This window comes from Gopherus evgoodei, unplaced genomic scaffold (genome assembly GCF_007399415.2).
Source record: "Gopherus evgoodei ecotype Sinaloan lineage unplaced genomic scaffold, rGopEvg1_v1.p scaffold_43_arrow_ctg1, whole genome shotgun sequence".
Lineage (NCBI taxonomy): Eukaryota > Metazoa > Chordata > Testudines > Testudinidae > Gopherus > Gopherus evgoodei.
Window position 1 is genome coordinate 1,856,051 of NW_022060064.1, and position 23,712 is coordinate 1,879,762.

A 23,712-nucleotide genomic window follows, 5' to 3' on the forward strand; every position below is an offset into this window, starting at 1 on the left:
ATCTGAAGTTAACTGGGACCATGCCAAGAGGAAGTGGGAGTGGGATCCCGCCTGTAACTGGTACGCCGCTCTCGGGCGCCCCTTCGCAAGTTTGTCTTTGGTCCCAGTGGTGATTGCGAGGGACCTCCATCTTGGCCCTCTAGGGGTCCTGATGGTCATCTGCGACCACCTCGGCTGCACCGTCTGCCAAAGTCCTGTCTGTGGCTAGGCACAGAGTACGGCGGTGTGGCTGGGGACGGAAAGGCCTGCGTTAGGTCATTGGCATATGCACGCTGAGAGAGCGCATTAGGACCCTGTTGTCCTTCAGGCTTTGCAGCCAGGGGTTGTCTTCACCGCGAAGAGGCCTTTACCATCAAATGTTAAGTCGTGAATGGTATACTGCTGCCCCGACCGGAGGTTTGAAACCTGAAGCCATGAGATGCTCCTCATGGTAACACCCGATGTCAGAGTCCTGGCTGCTGAGTCTGCTGCATCCAACGAGGCCTGGAGGGAAGCTCTGGCCACCTTTTTTCCTTCCTCCAAAAGGGCAATGAACCCTTGGCGGGAGACTTGAGGGAGAAGCTCCATAAACTTATCCACCGTCACCCAGGTGTTATAAGGATATGGGCTAAGCAAGGCTTGTTAATTTGCCATGCAGAGCTATAAGGCCCCTGCAGAGTACATCTTGCGGCTGAGTAGGGTCATTCGCCTAGCCTCCTTCGATTTCGGGGCTGGCGCCTGCTGGCCATGCCATTCCCTTTCCTTAACGGACTGAATGACTAGTGAGCAAGGAGGAGGATGGACATACAAGTAGTCGTACCCTCCACAGAGTATCGGCATTCGCCTGGATGGTCCGAATAACCAGGTAGGGCCCCTCTAGTGGGGCAACCGCCGATAGAATTTCCACTACCAGGTCCCCTACCTCCGGGGCCTCCTCCACCTGGAGGTCCCTATATAGTGCTACCCTCCTTAGGAGGTCCTGATGGGCTCTCAGGTTGTTGGTGGGCACATCAGAATTGCGGTCCTGAGCATAAGAGCTGTCTGCGTGGGATGACACTGATGCGGGTCCGGATGGCCACGGAGGTGCTGAAAATTCATGGCCAGAGTCTCTGACTCTACCGGACCTTGCCCAACTCGGCACCGGGGAGCGGTACCGGGAGGCGTACCGGTACCTGGAACAAGATCTGGACCAGCGACCAGAGCGGTGCCAGGAGGTTGACCAAGATCTCGAGGCTCGATGTCGGGAGCGGCTACAGGAGTCACGGTGCCTGTAGCGGTGCCGGGAGCTGGAATGGTGCCGAAAGTAGCGGGTCGGTGAACGGGTCACCGACCGATGCGGCGAGTGCAGCTGGTACCGAGGAGGAGAACAGCACCGGTACTGCAAGTGGCGTCGGGAGCGGGAGTGCCGACGGGACCTGAAGCATCTGCGGGACCATGATCATGAACGGTGCTGCTCTGCTGTGCCGACAGAGGATGGTCATATCAAGGGAGGCTTGCCAAGAGACTGTATTGCCTGCACCTGCGGTGCCGGGGGTTCAGGCAGCATCTACTCTGTCATGGCAATGAGATCCATTGCCGCTGGGAATGTCTCTGGCGTGGAGGGAACAGTAAGCTCAACCACAGCGCGTACCGGGGAGCTGTCAGGCACCAGATTAGATGGCCCTCGTGGGACCGGGATCGACGGTGCTGACATCGTCAGTGTCTCGGCAGGTGTTGGGGCCGGGCGATCTGACTTGGACGAGCTCTCTGGCTGCGGTGCAGTTGGCACGGAAGCAGCAGGAGCAGGAAGCTCAACTACAGCACGCGCCAGGGAGCAGTCAGGCACTGGATTCGACGGCTCTGTGGGACCGGAATCGACGGTGCTGACATCATCGGTGCCTCGGCAGGTGCCGGTGCCGGGCGATCCGACTTAGACGAGCTCTCTGGCTGTGGTGCAGTTGGCATGGAAGCAGTAGGAGCAGGGAGCTCAACCACGGTGCGTGACGGGGAGCTGTCAGGCACTGGCGGGAGGAGTTGTGGGCTTTCTTGACCTCGGAGAGAGGGAGCGATGCCGAGTCGACTTTGGTACCAAGAAGCCTTGGCAGTGCTGGCGGGGTCCGGTGCCAGGGAGGCGCTTCTTCCCGCCGAATGACCAGAGGGAGGTACCTCAAAAAGGAGTTGTGCGGATCTCCTGTCAGCATTGGCTTGTAGCAGGCCAAGCATGGTTTAAAACCCGGTGAGCCAGGCATGGGCTCCAGCACCAGGTGCGGGGAAGGGGCTACTCCCCGAACCCCAAAGAAAAAACATATATATATATATATAAGGATTATAACTATATACACAAGAACTATGAGTAGCTAGGGAAGTGGAGGTCAGCTAAGCTGCGCTCCACTGTTCCAACGACCGACACGGGCAGTAAGAAGGAACTGATGGGTGGCTGGGTTGGCAGGGGTATATATCCGGCGCCATAGCGGCGCCACTCCAGGGGACGCCCAGCCGACCCACCGAGTGTTGCTAGGGTAAAAATCTTCCGACGAACGTGCACGCAGTGCGCGCATACCCAACTAACTGGAATGAATATGAGCAAGCACTCGAAGAACAGAAGAATTACCCCATATTTCTTGTATTTGTTTCATAGGCATCCCCGGTTTCAGTGGCTTCTACCTGATCATTTAGATAATTTACATTAATACAGATGCTTTCTGGCTTGCTTTTGGATCCAAAGCTATCCACAGCTTAAATATTCTTACCTTAAAAGGGACGTAATTAACTTTACCAGAATTTATTTACAAACATTTTAAAGACACCAAGAACTTTCCTCTTTAGCATTCCTTTCTGAACACCGGGTAAAGACCATTTATTTAACATATAATTAAAAGGACTATCCTTAGAAGGTTTCTGCTGAGACCCACCCTTCCCCTTTTCTGGCACTCAAACAGAGAATTAAACACAAAGAAGGAGGGAATAATGGTCTAATCCAAAAAAATCCAAGCCAGCAATCTCTGTTTACACTGACTGCTACAGGGGACGGAACAGAAGAATGTTAATACGACCTCAGGGCTTCTTCGCAGGCTATGGTTTCCACCCTGAGGAAATACGAACAAAAAGCTCAGTTCCGCCCACACACCTAACACCCAAAGGTATAAGACAGAAATACAGTAACCAGACTATAACCAGACCCCTATTGTTTCCTTATCCTATTAGGGCTCACCTTTAATCATACAGCCCTTAACATATAACACCAACAGTACCAAGCAAAGCAAACATAAAATAACAAGGATAAAACAAATAGATGGTGTAAATTCTGCAGGGCTCCCCTCTTCTCAGTTGCTCACCAAGCTGTGACAAATTTCTATTACCAATCTATCCCTCGTGTCAGGTGATCAGGCTAACACTGCAGGACGTTGGGGAAGATAAAGAAAACACACCATATGGCTGAATTTTAAAGCTTCATTAATAAAATAATAAAACAACAATGGAGAGTGTTGGGAACGCTCCCACATCATTCAGGAAAAACATTAATGCCCCGGGTCCTAGGCCATTTTCATACTCACACATCTCCAGACTGGCCACGTCTGCATATAACATTCAGAGAAGGGGGAGAGATAGACGGGAGATTATCCTGTATACAGCTTGCCCAGAATTTCCAACATGTTTCCGCTCTTGGGAGGGCTGTTCTTTTCCACCCTGGAATCTCCTGCTGCGTCTCTTTCAGAGATTCCAGACCAGGTCGGCTGCCTGTGGCTTCTTCGGTGTCACCAAGCCACACCGGCTCCGGGGTCACAAAGGCACACTGTTGGATCTCACTGGACAGTTAACCTTTGCAGATGTAATCTCAGTTCCGTAATTTGTATTGCCTTTGGTTTGCCTCTGTCTATATTTTTTTTCACAGCCAGCTGGGCCGAAAGCAGTTTTTCTTTGTTCTTAGCATAGTCTGCATTGATTCTTGACCTTGAGCGCACAGGAACTTTCTCTTTATCTCTAGGCCAAGCTGAATGTCAAATTAACCTGTTCCTTTCCTCAATAGACAAATTTCTCACACTGTCAGAGGCTTTTTGGTGATTAAAAGCTCCTCTTAGATGTCTGATCTTATCTAGATTGAAGGTACCTTCTAGTGGGCATTGTTTAGATGGATTTTCATGCATGTAAAGATTCCAATTCTCCAAATACCTGCAGGTTGTTGGACCATAATGTACGTACATGAAATAAGATAGGGTACCCTTAGGGGGTGAGGTGGAATGTTTAGACTGTCCCCTACCCGTTCTCCACACACACAGGGAGGATGCCCTGTCCGCGCTAGCGGCACATAAACTAAGGATCTCTCCCTATAGGGTACTCACACAGGAGAGGCTAACGAGGATGGCCACGACCCTCCTACACCTCCCTTCAGCAAAGAGCTTCGGCTAGTCTCTGGGAGACGGCGCTGCTTACTCTGATTGCATCCAGTGAGATGATCAGACTGTTAGTAGCCCACATGGAAAGGAAAGGGGGAGGGAAGATGGGTACCCACGCTCCTAGACCCAGATAGCTTCCTCACTGGACGATGCCAGGCCGAGTCAGCCCACCATGGGTCGGATCTCCTAAAGATCCACTAGTTACCGGGCTTGTGTTAGAGTAGTCTTGGTCACGAGCTTCGCTTCACAGGGTACTCTGGGCATCTTCTGGTAACAGTCACTCACAGTGGTGTATACACGCACACACCAAGGCCTTTATTCCAAATACCACAATGCATCTGTACCTTACGTCCAGACCCAGTACCATGAGGCGGTATAACAACCCCTCTTGAGGTGGTAAAAACCCCTCAGCACTGGTGCATACCTAATGCATTTCCCTCTGCATTACCTTGTTGGCCAACCCAGCAGTTTCCCAGTACTGCTATTAACTAACCTTATTGGGACTTTTCCCCAAATACCATTCTGCATCTGATCTTGCTGCACAGTCAATAAGTTCAGATGACGTGAGCCCAACAGAGACAGACGTCCTCACAGACAGTCGTCCTCCGACACCCCAATAGAGATTTCAAAAGGTCTCATACCTCTCTTGTGGTGCCATGGGGTTCGAAGGGGAACGATCCATAGCAGCCGTCTGTGGGTCCGTGGGCGTTGCCATCCCGGACGAGCCACCAAATTGTCAGAGAAAAACTCAGTTCTCACTTTTTCTTTGGGTGCAGCAGATTCAGATACTTTATTATTTCTCAAGCAACTGCAATAGAGGGAGGGAGTGCCCTAGGACACAGGGTCGCCCCAGTCCCGGACAGGTATCTCAACAGGTAAACAATTACATCAAGCATTTATACCTTTGTTACAGACAATAACAAGCAATAACACAGACAATAATGAGCAACAGCTGCATTTTGTTTATACATAGGCTATTCTGCTATCTTATTTTTCTCACTTTCTGGGCATCAATGTGCGTATTTGATAATCAGTGCAAGGTCATGATAACTTCTCACACAGTTCTTTCCTCCTCACCTCACACTGTCCTCGCTTTTACAAGTCTCACGTCATTAGGGTTACAGCTGGTCTAACTCTTGCTAACAGACTGACATGCATTAAGATCCCCTACAAATCCTTGTCAATTCTTCCCCTCCCTCCTTCCACAGGGCTCTGCCCCTCCCTTCATAAGAACATAAAAATGGCCATACTGAGTCAGATCAAAGGTCCATCCAACCCCACATCCTATCTGCCAACAGTGGCCAATGCCAGGTGCCCCAGAGGGAGTGAACCTAACAGGTAATGATCAAGTGATCTCTCTCCTGCCCTCCATCTCCACCCTCTTGACAAACAGAAGCTAGGGATACCATTCCTTACCCATCCTGGCTAATAGCCATTCATGGACTTAACCTCCATTAATTTATCTTCAAAAGGAACGAGGAGTGGTTGTGGCACCTTAGAGATTAACAATTTTATTTGAGCATAAGCTTTCATGGGCTAAAACCCACTTTATTGGATGCATACAGTGGAAAATACAGTAGGAAGATATATATACCCACAGAGAACATGAAAAAATGAGTGTTGCCATACACACTGTAATGAGAGTGATCAGTTAAGGTGAGCTATTAGCAAGAGAAAAAAACCTTTTGTAGTGATAATCAGGATGGCCCGTTTCCAAAAGTTGACAGGAAGGTGTGAGTAGCAGCGGGGGAACAAATAAACATGAAGAAGTAGTTTTACTTTGTGTAATGACCCATCCACTCCTAGTCTTTATGCAAGCCTAATTTCATGGTGTCCAGTTTGCAAATTAATTCCAATTCAGCAGTCTCTCGTGGGAGCCTGTTTTTGAAGGTTTTTTGTTGTAATAATGTGACTTTGAAGTCTGTAAATGAGTGACCAGGGAGATTGAAGTGTTCTCCAACTCATTTTTGAATGTTACAATTCTTGATGTCTGATTTGTGTCCATTTATTCTTTTACATAGAGACTGTCCAGTTTGGCCAGTGTACATGGCAGAGGGGCATTGCTGGCACATGATGGCATATATCACATTGGTAGATGTGCAGGTGAACAAACCTCTGATAGCGTGGCTGATGTGATTAGGTCCTATAATGGTGTCCCTTTAATAGATATGTGGACAGAGTTGGCAATGGGCTTTGTTGCAAGGATAGGTTCCTGGCTTAGTGTTTTTGTTGTGTGGTTGCTGGTAAGTATCTGCTTCAGGTTGTGGGGCTGTCTGTAAGCAAGGACTGGCCTCTCTCCCAAGATCTGTGAAAGTGAGAGATCGTCCTTCAGGATAGGATGTAGATCCTTGATGATGCGCTGGAGAGGATTTAGTTGGGGGCTGAAAGTGATGGTTAGTGGCATTCTGTAACTTTCTTTGTTGGGCCTGCCCTGTAGTAGGTGACTTGTGGGTACTCTTCTGGCTCTGTTAATCTGTTTCTTCACTTCAGCAGGTGGATATTATAGTTGTAAGAATGCTTGATAGAAATCTTGTAGGTGTTTGTCTCTGTCTGAGGGGTTGGAGCAAATGCTGTATCTTACAGCTTGGCTGTCGACAATGGATTGTGTGGTGTGGTCTGGGTGAAAACTAGAGGCATGTAGGTAAGTGTAGTGGTCAGTAGATTTCCGGTATAGGATGGTGTTTATGTGACCATCACTTATTAGCACTGTAGTGTCCAGGAAGTGGATCTCTTGTGTGGACTGGTGCAGGCTGAGGTTGATGGTGGGATGGAAATTGTTGAAATCATAGTGCAATTCCTCAGGGGCTTCTTTTCCATGGGACCAGATGATGAAGATGTCATCAGTGTAGCGCAAGTTGAGTAGGGACGTTAGAGGACGAGAGCTGAGGAAGCGTTATTCTAAGTCAGCCATAATAATATTGGCATCCTGCGGGGCTATGCGAGTATCCATAGCAGTGCCGCTGACTTGAAGGTATACATTGTCCCCAAATGTGAAATAGTTGTGGGTGAGGACAGAGTCACAAAGTTCAGTCTCCAGGTTTGCCATGACATTATCGGGGATACTGTTCCTTATGGCTTGTAGTCCATCTTTGTGTGGAATGTTGGTGTAGAGGGCTTCTACTTCCATAGTGGCCAGGATGGTGTTTTCTGCAGGATCACCAATGGATTGTAGTTTCCTCAAAAAGTCAGTGGCATGTCAAAGATAGCTAGGAGTGCTGGTTGCATAGGGCCTTATTGCCAAGGGACGGAGAAACTCGGTCAGCAGCAGGGGGTGCAGAACACTACCCTAGTGTGGGGGTGACAGCGCCTCCGGGATCCTGACATCCCAGCATTTTACACACCTTCCTGGAGCCTCCCAACCCCCCGGGCTGTTGGGACTGCAACCCCAACCCTACTGATGAGAAACAGGCCTGGATGTGAGGAAGCTACTGGCTCAGGGTCACACCAAGTAACAGAAGTATGGATGGGACCCAGCAGTCCTTCTTTCCAGCCCCTTTGCTAACCACTGCTGCACACCCCCTCCCACGCTGGCAATTACAAGCAGGCCCTCACGGCTGTTCCCCCTGCCTTTGAGAGGGAGTGTGGCAGTGGCATCACAAAGGCCTTTTGTAGGACCTCAGACTATTGGTCAGAGGTGTTGGGGAGGTGGTGACCTCACAGAGAGATGCTGACATCAGCCAGGCAGGCCAGGGGTGAGGGACCAGGGAAACCTCAGAGACCCCTGTGGCTTTGCTTCAGCAAATCTCCTTCTCCAAGTCTCTCTTTCGAGGACTGAGAGAGTATTCGGGTTCACGGCCGTGAGCGCCAGGAGGAACCTCTTTCAAGTTTTCTCCTTCCCTTTTAGTGATTTTCCTAGAAAAAAGCCATCCCTGTTTAGAAGGTAAGAGCCTCCTCAGGGTTTGAAACCTGTTCAGTCTGATCCATCTGGTGAGAGTTGAATTCTTGGCATGGAAAACACGAGCTTAAGGAGGCAGAATATTATTCCACACCCGGGATTTTGTCCCTTAGAATCACTGGGAACATTAGGATTTGTCCTTTTTGTTTCACCTTTTCCTCCATCCATCCCTCCCTCCTTTCTCTTTGTCTCTTGCTTTTGTCCTTTCTCCTGTTCCTCTCCCAACACCAGGGTGTGTGTGTGTGTGTGTGTGTGTGTGTGTGTGTGTGTGTTGCGGGGGAGTGCTCTGCAGCTCCTACTCTGGGAGGTCCACTCAAAAATGTTGGGCTGAAATAGTGCTCGGGCAGTGATCCCCACCAGTGACCTGGGCCATCCTTCGGGCTCCCTGGTGAGAGCCCTCAGCCTCCCGTCCTCAGTCTCTACCCTGATTGGCTGAGCAGGGGGTTATTGACAGGGAGGAGACTCAGGTCCTTGTTGTTCTCTTTTAAGACCAAGGAAATAAGTCAGAACCAGTTCTATGTTTGATGAGTTTTGCTGCTTCTCTGCATTAGTTGTCTCTGAGCAGTTCATGATTCTCTCTAACATTGCAGTTCTCCTCAAATACTTGCTGAATAATTACTGTCACTGTTGTTGGTCTGGAGTTAATCTGAGAGCACTTTATTCAGGGCATTCAGTGTCTGAAATTCAAGATCCAATGGTTAGTTTGAAAATCAGGGCTCTTGCGTCCTATTCCCAACTCTGCCTCTGACTGGCTGTGTGACCTAGGACAAGTCAATTCTCCTTTCTCAGCCTTAGTTTCTCCCTCTTTCAAGTAGGGATAATAATGATCTGCTCCTACCTACCTCAACAGACTCACTCTTCCCCAACACACGCACACTGTCTCTCCCCACACACAAGCAGTCTCCACACTGCAGTTGGAAAGCAGCTGGCAGTCTAGTAGGAGGCCCCTGGAACAGTGGGATAGAGAAACCTGCATCACTGAAAGTACAGCCATAAAAACAACACACAGCAGCCTTCCCTAGCAGGGGCGGGGGGGAAGAAGCGAGATCATCCGAGCTCCCTGCATCCAGGTCACTTTCCTCAGCTGGGCTGCATAAGGGGAGGGCAGAGAGCAGCAGCTTCTGATGCTCCCCTCACAGCACAGCCCAGGTGGGGAAAGTGACCAGGACACATGGAGCACATTGTGTTGCTCCTTGCTCCCCCCAACCCTCTGTAGGCCCATGGAGGAGCTCTGGGGCAGGGGAGAGCAGTGAGCACCTTTGCACTGCTACACGGTGGCCTTTGACACCCCCCCCGGAGCCCTGGGTGACTACCGGGGGGCCCCACCCCTAGTGCCAGCCAGGCTCCCCAGCACAAGCAGCAGAAAACACAGAGAGACGGGTCACCCACTGAGCAGTGGTAGCCTGGGTGGCTCATAATGGAGGCTCGGGAGGCTCAACCTCCCCAAACTTGCGTTGCCCAGGGGCAGTGGGGCCCATGACTAGAGGCCCTGGCCTAATTGGGTCCCCCTGGAAAAGTCTTCCCCACGGTGGACCCAGGGCTGGAGGAGCTACCACTCCTTGCTATGGCCCAGGGGCTGCAGCAGGGGCACAGAGCTTCTCTGGTCTCAGGGCCGCAGTGGGGCAGGGGTAAAGGAGTGATGGGGGGCCAGTGGGGGAAGGGGTGGAATAGAGGTGACAGTGGATGGGGCCATGGGTGGAAGGTGTGGAAGGGGGCAGAGCCACAGACAGAACGGGGGGGGCCATGGTTCTGGTGCTGGGGCCCCCGCACTTATTCTCCCTTTCCCTGGGCTTTGGCATCACTAGCCCTTGCTTAGCGAGTAGGGTTCATTGGTCCCCATAATGTGGGGTGTGACTCCTAGGGGGACACAGAGGAAGATTCATGGGGGCATCTCAGGGCCTGAGCCAGCCGCCATGGAGGGCAGGGAGGAAGCACCACGCAGCCCCCCTCTGTCCCAGCTCGTCCCCAACCCCATTCTCAGCCTGAGACCCTGGCTCCCAGCCCAGCGTCGACCCCTTTACCTCTGTCCGCACCCATCTCCCCAGCAAGCAACAGCCCCACTCCTTCCAGCCCCGGTTCTTGACCGTGGCTTCCGAGGGGCACAGCCATGGCTAAGAGGGCACAATGTGAAATGTTTGGGGACCACTGTTTTAGGGTGACATCCTCAATCACTTCTCTGCTGTCCAATAAAAGCTATTCCTCACCCACCGACCCCTCCATCAGGACGGACTATGTATGTTCTGCTGCCCTTCACTCATACAGGAAGGAGAATAACATTTTATTCCACTCAATCCTAAAGTGATTTGTAACCCACCACCATCCCAAACTGGTCATTTTGGGGAAGCTGCCCCATCATGCTGCATAGCTAGGCAGAGTAGGTGTGGCTATGCAAACACGGTCTGTTCCTGAAGTCTTTCCCCCAGCTCCTCACTAAATGTGAGGGGGGAGCTCATTCAGACCCTTCTTCCGCTTAGTATTTAAAAACTCCTTAGTGTCCCTATCTCTGGTGGCCTTAGATTTCTCTTCCTGTCCCTTTCCTGACAGCTCCGATGAGGTGACCGAGTGGTTAAGGTGATGGATTGCTAATCCATTGTGCTCTGTATGCACGGGTTTGAATCCCATCCTCATCAGAGGCCTTTAGTCTTCGCCCTCTTTTATAGACAACCATCTCCCCTTTTGGTACAATAACAGCTCTAGCAATGTTGCTTCCTGCAAACAAAAACCTTCTGAGAAACTCAGACCCCTCCACCCATTGCTTTAAATAAAATGTCTAAATCCCACATTTCTAAAATGTTTTTCTCTAGTCCTGTATTTCTTAGCTTTTCTCTCAAAAGGTAACATCCTCATAATCTCCCCCAAACACCATGGGACCTGCCCAAATAATTAAAATACCCCCAGCCTGAGCAAGGCCACAACAGTGAACCAGAGCTAGTGTCTACGCCAAGCTGTTCTGAAGGAGGCAACTCAAACATTTTCTCTCTGCTTCCCTTGGCAAAGTCTGACTGGGAAAAGAAAATCCCCAAACTGAAAATTTTCTGCTGAAAAACCGATACTAGTCTGTTTGGGGACTTTGATTTGAATGTATTAGTATTCTTCTCTTCTGATTTCTGAATTATTTCAGTTCAGTGTTTGTCCTCCAGATTTGTTTCCAGCTGTTGAGTTGTGGGGGAGAGAGGCCAAGTCATGATGTCTCTACCCTTCTTTCATAGTTTCTTCCAACTTTCTAGAAAGCTCCTTGTCATAGTACAATTCCCCACTCTGAACCTTAGCGTCCAAAAGATGGAGTACCAGAATGAATTCCTCTAAGCTCAATTACCAGCTTAGAACCTGTAGCGCTGCCACCAACCAGGAATTCTAGTGCCTGGTACACTCTGGTCCCCCCCAAAACCTGGCCCGGGGATCCCCAAGACCCAGACCCTCTGGATCTTAACACAAGGAAAGTAAACCTTTTCCCCCACCGTTGCCTCTCCCAGGCTTCCCCTCCCTGGGTTACCCTGGAAGATCACTGGGTGATTCAGACTCCTTGAATCACAAAACAGAGAGGACAATTCATCTTCCTCCGTCCTTTTCTTTCCTCCTCCCAGACTCTTCCTGAGAGAAAGTAATCCTGGCACAGAGAGAATTTAGACTCTCTCTCCCCCCCTTCCCTCCTTTCTCCCCACCAATTCCCTGGTGAATCCAGACCCCGTCCCCTGGGGTCTCACCAGAATAAAAAAACAATCAGGTTCTTAAACAAGAAAAACTTTTAATTAAAGAAAGAAAAAACAGTAAAAATGATCTTTGTAAATTTAAAATGGAATAGGTACAGGGTCTTTCAGCAATAGACACTGGGAATACTCTCCCAGCCTAAGTATACAAGTACAAATTAAAATCTTTTCAGCAAAATACCAATTTGAACTCCTTTCAACCAAATACACGTTTGAACTTCTTCCAACCAAATACACATTTGCAAATAAAGAAAACAACCATAAGCCTAACTCTGCTTTATCTATCTAGTACTCACTAGTCTAAACTTATAAGAGCCTGGATTGGAGAGAAACCTGGTTGCACATCTGCTCCCTCTGAGCCCCCAGAGGGAACAATAACCAAAACTAACAGCACACACCAAAGCTTCCTTCCCTCAAGATTTGAAAGTATCCTGTCCTCTGATTGGTCAGGTGACAGCCAGGGTCACTGTTCTTGTTAACCCTTTATAGTCAAAGACATATAAAGTACTTCTGTGCTATTAACTTTTCTTATCTGTTTATGACACTCCTTTGCTAGGATGTGAGTCAAACAGTGCCCAGTGTTGCTGTGTTATTGTGGAGAAGTCTGCATTGTACACGGTTCCTGGCATAGTCCTTGGGAGTGTGGATCCCTTTAATGGGCCAGCAGCGAGTCTGGCTCCTCCATTGTCACACCTGAAAGGCTGGTGGTGGGCATTTCCCAACCTCATAACATATCTCAGTAACACACATAGAACAAACTTCATAACTTCCAACCAATGCTACACACACAGTCCTACACAATATTAATGTTCAACAGACCAAGACTTTTGAAATGATACCTCACCAGGCAGACTTTGTACAAACCGTATCATCATTATACGAGAGTGGTGAATATGGGGCTTGCAGGGTGCTGCTTTGAGCACAATGTGGCACACCCGAGCTGACATTGCAATGGAGACGTACCCTTAGAGTCCATGTCTCCTGGGATAAAGATGGCAGCATGGCTGGCCTGGGTCATCTGACTTGGGCCTATGGAGCTAAAGCTGAGGGGCTAAAAACTGTGGTGCAGATATTTGTATTCACACTGAACCCTGGGTTCAGAAACCCTCACCCCTCCTGGGGTTTCAGAGGTTGGGCTCAAGCCCATCTGTCTGCACTGTAATTTTATAGTCTTGCAGCTCAAGCCCCATGACGGTGTCACCTGACCCGGTCTTTGAGACAGGTACCCTGTGTATTTTAATCACAGTGTAGACATAACATTAGGATATATCTCTAGTGCAATGAAACACCACGACTGGCCCATGTCGGATTAATCCAGGATAGTGGCTTGGGCTGTAAAGTTGCAGTGTCTGTGTCTTGGCTCAGGCTCAGTCCCCTGCTCTAGGAGCCCAGAAGGTTGGGAGGGAATTTAGCTAGTGGAAATGGTAAAACCGCAGTGAAGTATTACCCTGAACTCATGGTATTCTCCATCGGTCTGTCTGCTTTGGCGCAGGGACAAAAACACGTCCTGCTGCATTCGTTATTTCAAAGGGGGGGTTAGGATTTTCATTCTCAAACGCGGTGCACAAAGTAGGACTCAATCCTCAGTGTAAATAAACAAGCTACCAACACATCAGGGATTCCAATAACAGGGGCAGGTTTTCTCTGGGCACTGAGATTTTCCAAGGGGTTGGTGGCTCTTTTCTTTCCTCACCCTGGAGTAAACTCAGGTTTTTATTCCATCCTTGATGATTCATGGAATAACAGCAGCAGCCTGAAGAAAGAGGAGAGCCAATATCTCACTGCCAGGGGTGAAGGTGGCCACGTCCCCTCCGTTTGACCATTGCCATTGCAGGAGAGAAGGTTTCAATGGAATTGAATGCCCTGGCTCAGACAAGTGACCCAGGAAGATTTTGCTGTTCATGGATCCGTGCAAAGGAAATTGTGTCTCTGTGTGAAAATGGGAAGGGAAATGAAACACCCACATGGTGGCACCTAAGCCAGAAGGGAACCTTATAGGATTAGAATAGGATAAATTCTCAAGCAGCATGTTTCTTACTTTGCCCCTCTGTCAATTTTGATTATTATCAATGGAAATATTTTGCCATTGGGTTGTGCGTTTACACAGAAATTGACATTTGCCAACAAATACGTAATTCTTCCTAGTCTGCTGGTGGGGAGTTCAGAAGGACAGAGTCACTCTTCCCCATCCCCATACCAGGCCTGGGCTCTCCATGCTGCCCACTTCCCACAATGTTGGGACCCATCCCTGATCTCCCCTCAGACCTCTGCCCCCCACCCCCACTTCTGGGATCCCCTCTCCATACTGTCCAAATGCCCTGCTTCTAGGATCCTTTCCCCCTTCTGAGCAAAAGCTCTGCACTATTCCCACACTGGGAATTGAACCCCAGGCCACCTGGGTGAAAACCAGGAATCCAGATCACTAGACCACATGGGACTGGGATTGTGCTGTTGGTCTACTAAGCCAACCCCTCATGAGAGCAGCAGCACCACCCAGCAGGGATTGCACACAGGGCTGCATTAACCCTTCAGGTGCCGAGGTTTTCCCTGTGTCTTTTCCCAGCGCCTGTGATCAGGAAAGAGACATCAGGACTCCCAGGTGCTGCACAGACCATGACTGAGATCAGACCCCATATTGCGCTAGGTGCTGTACAATCCCTGGCCAACACTGGGACACCCAGGGGGTTCCCCTCAATTTCCATGAGCCTCTGCTGCCCAACTTCTTCTGACTCCCTCTGGATCACCCCCCCTGCAAAAAACCCACCTTTCCAAACAGTCCTCCTTTCCCTTCCCCATAATTTTGCTTGCACACCCTGGGACCATCTCCTCTCTTCCTCCCTCCCCTCCCCCTGAGGTGAGCAGAGATGGAGGCAACTTCAGCCACTGGAGACAACCCCAGTAAGCGTGGCAGCCCACCCCGGGGGGTGTGTGCAAACACAGGAAGGGACCAGCTGGGAGTAGGGGGTGCTGGGAAGAAGGAGGCAGGACAACAAAGCCCACAGCCCGGGTGCGGGGCAGCTCCTGGGGGCAGAGCTCTGGCACAGCCTGGGGGTGGGACAGCTCCTGGGGGCGGGGCTCTGGCTCAGCTCAGGAGCGGAGCAGCTCCTGGGGGCGGGGCAGCTCCTAGGGCCGGGGCTCTGGCACAGCCCAGGGGCGGGGCAGCTCCTGGGGGCGGGGCTCTGGCACATTGTGACGCAGAGCCCGGGCTCAGCAGCTGCTCCCTGGTTCTCCACGTGCTGGCGGCAGCGCTGGAGCTGCCCGAGCCGGAGCGGAGCCGCTGTTCTCAGTGGCAGCCAGGATCTGCCCTCGGCCCCGCTGGGATCCAGGTGGGGACAGAGACTAAGGCCCGGGGGTTCCCCTTGGTGTGGTTGGCAGGGGCGAGAGGGGAGGGGAGAAGCTGGAGCTGCAGGTGGGGGAAGGGCGATGGGCCAGGCGGTGGGTTGGATGGTCTCTGTGCAGCCAGGAAAGTCCAGGGGGAGAGTGTGTATGTGAGTGTCCCGGGCACAGGTGTGCGCAAGGGATGAGCCCCGGCACCACAATGCCCTGAGCTCCGGCTGGGGGGGCTGCTCCTCCCCCTCCCGTGGAGGCTCCGGGGGAAGGGGAGGAGGCTGCGGTGGCTGCAGGTGGGTGCTCAGTCCCCCCCCCCGGGAATGATCCGCTGTCGGCAGCTTGTGGTGCTTCCTCCGCTGAGCTTTTCCCTGGGGGCAACCTGCGTGCAGCTGTGATCAGCTGTTTGCTGGGCAGGCTCCGCTCAGCTGCTCCCTCCTCCCTGTTCCTGCGAGGACTGAGTGAGTCCCCCCCGAACAGCCTCAGGGGTCGGCGTGGGCGGGGGTGTGGGGCCAGCAGTAGCACAGCCCGCCCCGCTTCCCTGGCTGCCTCGCATCTCTCGGGCTGATGGCTCTGCCATGGTCTCCGCGTGAATCGCTGCTCCCTGCCCACCAGGCTCGGCTCCGGCCACAGCAGCATCGAGTGCCCCAGGGAGTCCAGCTAGGCTGGGGCTGGGGGCAGTGGGAGGTTGGGGGGAGGAGAAGCTCCAGATACCAGTGGGGGGGAGGGGAGAGAAGCCGAGCTGAAGTAGGGGAGGAGAAGCCCTGGACTGGGCTGGAACCGCGATGGGGGGCGGGGGAAGAGAAGCCCTGAGCCCCTGCAGGAGCTGCAATGGGAGTGAGGGAGGGGGAGAAGCGCCAAGCTGGGGCAGGGGAGGAGAAGCCACGCTGGGTTGGGAGGTGAGGGGAGAAGCCCAGACCCCAGCAGGAGCTGCAATGGGGAGGGGGAGAAGCACCAAGCTGGGACAGTGGAGGAGAAGCCACGCAGGGTTGGGAGGTGGGGGGCAGAAGCCCAGACTCCAGCAGGAGCTGCCCTGGGGGGGATGGAAGGGGAGAGGAGCCACCCTGGGGCAGGGAGGAGAAGCCCTGGACCCTGGCAGAAGATGTGGGGCTGAAGTCCCCAGCCCGGGAGCCCCAGCCACCTTAGTGGCAGAAGTTGCAAGGCTGAATCCCTGACCCCACGCTGTGTGCAGCTGCCCTGAGCCCCTCTCGCTCCCATCCCCCCCGTGGAGCTGGCTGTCACTCTCCAGCTGTGGAGAAATTCAGCCCCAATCTCCCCATGTTGGGATCTCCATTTCCCCCACCATCACCCCACCATGAATGGATTTAGCCCAGGAGGCAGGATCAGCATTGGCCCCATTTGGCAGGTGGGCTCTAGGGCACAAAGAGGTGCAGTGACTTTCCCAGGGCTAAGCAGGGAGTCTGTGGCAGAGCAGAGACTCAAACCCAGAACACCTGAGCCTGCGTCCTGTGCCTTAACCACAAGGCAACCTTCCCACCGAAGGAGAGGGAACCTCCTCTGCCACTTTGAGTGGGTGGGTGGGAGCAGCCACTGGACAGAGCTGCCAGGAGGTGGGGAGGGGGATAAGTGGGTAGAGGGGGTCTCTGGAGGGGGTGGTCATGGGACAAGGAGTAGGGGGGTTGGATGGGTTGAGGGCTCGGGGGGTACCTGTTGGGGGAGTGGAGTGGGGTTGGGGCAGGCAGGGACCAGAGGGAGTTGGATGGGTTGGGAGTTCTGGGGGTCCTGTCAGGGGGCAGGGAGCGGTTGGATACGAGTGGGAGTCCCGGTGCTCTGTCTGGGGATGGGGGTGGAGATAAGGGTCAGGGGGACAGGTAGGGGGTAGGGTCCTAGGGAGGCAGTTACAGTGGGGGGGCTCCCAGGAAGGGGAAGTCAGGGGACAAGGAGCCCGGAGGCTTAGATAGGGGGATGGGTCCTGGAGGGCAGTTAAGGGCAGAGTCCCAAGATGGGGCAGTCAGGGGACAAGGAGCAGGGGCAGTTCCGAGGGGGGCAGCCAGGGGGCAGAAAGTAGGAGGCAGTGGATGGGATGGAGCTCCCTGGGTGCACATGCTAATGAAATGTGCTGCGCATGCCTATGGTCACAGGGGTGAGCTACTTGCATCCTTTTCCTGTTTGTGCCATTTCTTTCCGTCTCAAAACCTGATAACAATTCTCTCTAGTTCTTCCCCTTCTCCCCTGCCCACATGTGGCTAGAAAATCCAAGGAGATTCCCTCGTTTTCCCTACAATTATTGACTCTCTAGTCTCTTATTTTGCCCTATTTTCTCTGTAATTGTCCAATTGCCATTTCAGGTATGCTCAGCTTTGGGATGTGAACCCAGCCCGTTTTTTCTGCAGCAATTTGTCCTTGGTTAGGTGGGAATTTGCTGTCCTGTGTCAGTCCCCCAATGTGGGTGGTGGTTAGTAGGTGCTGGCTGAGGGAGCCCACAGACATGGCTGCCTCTGGGGGGGAGATGGGGTGGCCGATCTCTGCCAGAAACCAGACATGGCTGAACAGAGAGAAAGGGAGGAGCCAGTGTCCCTATGGAGCCTGCCCAGCCCCTTTGGTTCTGCTCCTTTCTAGCATTTTGTTCAGAGACTTTATTACTGGGGAGGCTGAAAAATCTCCCTGTGGGCTTAGCCTGGCAGGAGGGGCAGGTCTCCCCTGTAATATAGAGATGGAGCATGTTCCCAGCATGGCAGAATCTAGGCTGTCTGTGCAGGGAAAGATCCTGGGGGAATCGTGATGTAACACGAACTAAAGCCTGTTCTGAAACCTCCACAGTTGCCCTTCTGGCCCTGCCAGGCTGCAGGATGTCGTCCATGTTTCGCTCCAGCTCATCCCATCCTCCCATGGGACAGGGAAGGGAAATGGTTTCCGAGGAGCCAGTTCAGGTAGGGATTATTGAGAGGAGTGGGAGGGTTCTGGTGGCTTCCTGCTGGAGGGAGTTGGAATCCAAATACACCAGAGGTGGGAGGTTTGGGCAGTCTGGATTGGTGGTTGGAATAAGCCAAAAAATTCCCAGGGTGGAGAATGGGAGGAGGCCAGGGTGTAGTAAACCCGTTGAGACTGGTTTAATATGCGGCCTCCATTCTAGGAACAGACCCATGAGGTTAGAGGGTGGAAATGCTCTAATTTGTGGGACAGGAAACAACCCCCTAGGTGGGGCTAGGAAAACGGACCAGACACCCAGGGCTGGAGCCCGACCTGATTAACCAGCGGCTGCTGTGAGATGTGAGGGGGCACCCACCAGTGAGGCTTGGTGGAGGGGGGTTCTTAAGCTTTTTCTTTCTAAGGCCCCCAACGTGCTATAAAAACTCCACGGCCCTGCATCTGCTTGGTTCTCTGCATATAAAAGCCAGGGCTGGCGTTAGGGGGTGGCAACCAGGGCAATTGCCTGGGGCCCCATGTGACAGGCCCCCCGCAAAGCTAATTGTTCAAGCTTTGGCTTCAGCCCTTGGTGGCAGGGCTGATGGCCCCAGGCTTCGGCCCCAGGCAGTGAGGTTTGGGCTTTCTGCCCTGGGCCCAAGCGAGTCTAACACGGGCCCTGCTTGGAGGACCCCCTGAAACCTGCTCGCCGCCCTGCAGTGGTCCAGGGACCCCTAGTTGAGAACCACGGCCTTAGGGGATGTGCCCCTGCCCCATACCCAGCTCCAGGACTGGCCTTAGAAAAAATGGCGCCCTGGGTGAACTTGTATTTTGGTGCCCCCATCCCCCCTGGCCCTCACAGGCTCCCCACCATCACGTCCAGACCCCGATGCCTCCCTCTAGTGCTTAATCTGTATTGAAAGAGGCCCCAGAGTTCAGCCCTGGCACAAATTCAGCACCGGTAGGGCGGCCTTCCAGCGGCGGCTGCTGGCCGAGCGCCCAGCTCTGAAGGCAATGCCACCGCCAGCAGCAGCAGCGCAGAAGTGAGGGTGCCTGGTGTGTGGTGTATTGTGCAGCCTTTTATTTTATGTAAAGTGCAGTTTGTAATGCGGCATTGCACCGCCGCGGGGTCGGCTCTGGTGGCGACAGTGTCAAGCTTAACAGAGTGAAAGTCGCCTCTGCTACTTGCTTCAATTGTACAGTCTCTAGGAGCACACAAAGACCAAAGGTAGTGACCACACAGACATTCACAAGCACAAGGTCTAGTCGGTGTTACAAGTTTTATTAAAGTTACAGTTAAGGCTAGTATCAGAGGGGTAGCCGTGTTAGTCTGGATCTGTAAAAGCAGCAAAGAATCCTGTGGCACCTTATAGACTAACAGACGTTTTGGAGCATGAGCTTTCGTGGGTGAATACCCACTTCTTCAGATGCATCATGCATCTGAAGAAGTGGGCATTCACCCACGAAAGCTCATGCTCCAAAACGTCTGTTAGTCTATAAGGTGCCACAGGATTCTTTGCTACTAGTTAAGGCTAGGAATACCCAAGCATATAGTCCAGGGGTCGGCAACCTTTCAGAAGCAGTGTGCCAAGTCTTCATTTATTCACTCTCATTTAAGGTTTCGCCTGCCGGTCATACATTTTAATGCTTTTTAGAAGGTTTCTCTCTATAAGTCTATATATTATATAACTAAACTGGTGTTGTATTGTAAAATAAACAGGGTTTTCAAAATATTTAAGAAGCTTCATTTAAAATGAAATTAAAATGTTGATCTTACGCTGCCGGCCCGCTCAGCCTGCTGCTGGTCTGAGATTCTGTTCATCTTGGCCGGCAGAGGGCTGAGCGGGGCCTGCGGCCGGGACCCCGGTTGGCAAGGGTCCGTCAGCCAGAACCCCAGACCGGCAGTGGGCTGTACGGGGCTGGTGGCCAGGACCCAGAGGGTTGGGGGCAGAGGGCTGGAGTCAGGGCTGGGAGTTGGGTATGTGAGGGGGCATAGTTGTCAGGACAGAGGGGGCGCTGGGTATGGGTGTGGGTGCCAGAGTCAGGGCTAGGGTTGCGGGTTGAGGGGGTGAGGGGATGAAGGAGTCAAGCAGAGGGCTGGGTATGTATGAGGAAAGTACAGGGCTCGGCAGGGGCCTGGGGGCGGTGCGCGGCTCAAGGCAGAGGGCATGATGTTGGGGGGGGGTCAGGGCTCAGGGGCGAGTGCTGGGTGACTGCCCCCCTAACAACTCTGAACCCCGCTGCTCCTTGTCCCCTGAGTACCCCCTCCTGGGACCCCACCCCCTATCTAAGCCTCCCTGTTCCTTGTCCCCAGACTGGACTCTACCTCCTACCTGTCCCCGACTGCCCCAACTCTTATCCACAGCCCTGTCCCCAGCCAGACCCCCGGGACTCCCATGCCTATCCAACCACTCCCTGCCCCCTGACAGGACCCCCAGAACTCCCAATCCATCCAGCCCCCCCAACTCCCTGCCTGCCCCAACCCCTTTCCACACCCCTGCCCCCTGACAGGACCCCCAGAACTCCCAATCCATCCAGCCCCCCCAACTCCCTGCCTGCTCCAACCCCTTTCCACACCCCTGCCTCCTGACAGGACCCCCAGAACTCCCAACTCATACACCTCCCCCACTCCTTGTCCCCTGACCACCCCCTACAGAGATCCCCCCACCCCCAGGACCCTCCTTGTTTCCTGTCCCCTGACTGCCCGGACCCCTATCCACCCCCTACCCCCTCACAAACCCCGGGACTCCCATGCCCCATCCAACCCCCCCACCTCTAACCCCCCCATACAACCCACCCTGCTCCCTGTCCCCTAACTGCCCCCACTCCTTATCCAACCCCCCCAGCTCCAGGCCCCTTACCATGAGGCTCCACACAGAGCTAGATATGCTGCTCCGCGGGAGCACACAGCCCCGCCCCTCCGGTTGAGCGGGGAGCACGTCTGCCCCCCTGCGGAGCCAAACGCTGCCCTCGGGAGCGCGCAGCCCCAACCCCCAGAGTGCTGCACGCGGCGGCAGGGCTCCAGGGGAAGGGAGAAAGCAGGGGAGGGGCAGGCAGCTTGCTGCGCTCGGCCCCAGAGCGCGGACCCCGTGGCTTGCTGTGCTGGGAGAGTGGGGCATTTGCCCACCCCGTGCGCACGGCTATGCTTCTGCTCCCTGCCTCTGCGGGGGAAGTGGAGGCAGAGGAGAGCGCGCCGGGCTGGGCAGGATTTTTAGTGGCATGCTGGAGTCCTGGCAGGCTCCAGCGTGCCATTAAAAATTGGCTCACATGCTGCCTTTGGCACGCGTGCCATAGGTTGCCGACCCCTGATATAGACATTCTATAAAGACCTGTGCAAAAGTTACAACTCTACTTCTACTCACATCCTGAACAATAGTATTAGGGGCTGATGTGTCTCTCCTGGAATGATCATCAGTGGAGGGATGGTTCCGTAGGGAGCTCAATTTTCCTGCTCTGGGCACCCCCTTTTTATAATGTGATTCTGATTATACCTCATTAGCATTGACGCACCACCTGTATCCTGTGGTTAAAGGCACCTCTGTTTCCAGATGTGCCTTACAGAACTTCTTTTATTTAAAATTAATCTTCTGGCTAATTGTTCACCCTGTTACCACTTGGTAGCTCTTCTCCCATCATCTTAGGGCATCAGGTTATTCCTTGGCCATTTACTTCTGTCAACGTTTCTTAGCTCCAAGGCCTAAAATAGCGAAGCTAAAATCTTTCAGGTCTCAGCCTACAGGCCTTGTGTTTCAACCCTATTTACTTAGATACCGAGTACATGATTATTCATGCTACCTACCGATCGTTCGATTCCCTATTTAGCATACAGTGATTCAAGAGGAAGACCAAGGACAGGGTAGGCCCACTGCTCAGTGAGGAGGGGGAAACAGTAACGGGAGACTTGGAAATGGCAGAGATGCTTAATGACTTCTTTGTTTCAGTCTTCACTGAGAAGTCTGAAGGAATGTCTAATATAGTGAATGCTTACGGGAAGAGGGTAGGTTTAGAAGATAAAATAAAAAAAGAGCAAATAAAAAATCACTTAGAAAAGTTAGATGCCTGCAAGTCACCAGGGCCTGATGAAATGCATCCTAGAATACTCAAGGAGTTAATAGAAGAGGTATCTGAGCCTCTAGCTATTATCTTTGGGAAATCATGGGAGACGGGGGAGATTCCAGAAGACTGGAAGGGGGCAAATATAGTGCCCATCTATAAAAAGGGAAATAAAAACAACCCAGGAAACTACAGACCAGTTAGTTTAACTTCTGTGCCAGGGAAGATAATGGAGCAGGTAATTAAAAAAATCATCTGCAAACACTTGGAAGGTGGTAAGGTGATAGGGTATAGCCAGCATGGATTTGTAAAGAACAAATCGTGTCAAACTAATCTGATAGCGTTCTTTGATAGGATAACGAGCCTTGTGGATAAGGGAGAAGCAATGGATGTGATATACCTAGACTTTAGTAAGGCATTTGATACGGTCTCGCATGATATTCTTATAGATAAACTAGGAAAGTACAATTTAGATGGGGCTACTATAAGGTGGGTGCATAACTGGCTGGATAACCGTACTCAGAGAGTAGTTGTTAATGGCTCCCAATCCTGCTGGAAAGGTATAACAAGTGGGGTTCCGCAGGGGTCTGTTTTGGGACCGGTTCTGTTCAATATCTTCATCAACAATTTAGATGTTGGCATAGAAAGTACGCTTATTAAGTTTGCGGACGATACCAAACTGGGAGGGATTGCAACTGCTTTGGAGGACAGGGTCAGAATTCAAAATGATCTGGACAAATTCGAGAAATGGTCTGAGGTAAACAGGATGAAGTTCAATAAAGATAAATGCAAAGTGCTCCACTTAGGAAGGAACAATCAGTTTCACACATACAGAATGGGAGGAGACTGTCTAGGAAGGAGTATGGCAGAAAGAGATCTAGGGGTCATAGTAGACCACAAGCTTAATATGAGTCAACAGTGTGATACTGTTGCAAAAAAAGCAAACGTGATTCTGGGATACATTAACAGGTGTGTTGTAAACAAGACACGAGAAGTCATTCTTCCGCTTTACTCTGCGCTGGTCAGGCCTCAGCTGGAGTATTGTGTCCAGTTCTGGGCACCGCATTTCAAGAAAGATGTGGAGAAATTGGAGAGGGTCCAGAGAAGAGCAACAAGAATGATGAAAGGTCTTGAGAACATGACCTATGAAGGAAGGCTGAAGGAATTGGGTTTGTTTAGTTTGGAAAAGAGAAGACTGAGAGGGGACATGCTAGCAGTTTTCAGGTATCTAAAAGGGTGTCATCAGGAGGAGGGAGAAAACTTGTTCACCTTAGCCTCCAATGATAGAACAAGAAGCAATGGGCTTAAACTGCAGCAAGGGAGATTTAGGTTGGACATTAGGAAAAAGTTTCTAACTGTCAGGGTAGTTAAACACTGGAATAGATTGCCTAGGGAAGTTGTGGAATCTCCATCTCTGGAGATATTTAAGAGTAGGTTAGATAAATGTCTATTAGGGATTGTCTAGACAATATTTGGTCCTGCCATGAGGGCAGGGGACTGGCCTCGATGACCT

At 52.1% G+C, this 23,712-nt stretch overlaps 1 protein-coding gene and 1 non-coding gene across 16 annotated transcripts in view; both read left to right on the forward strand.

Annotated features, from left to right (window-relative positions):
- Nucleotides 1-23,712, forward strand: part of LOC115642642 (zinc finger protein 436-like) — a 936,374-nt gene that overhangs the window by 749,457 nt on the left and 163,205 nt on the right. The gene's annotated exons all lie outside the window — the stretch shown is intronic.
- On the forward strand, nt 10,796-10,877 carry TRNAS-GCU. Its single transcript has one exon. It is a non-coding gene; the product is annotated as a tRNA-Ser (tRNA).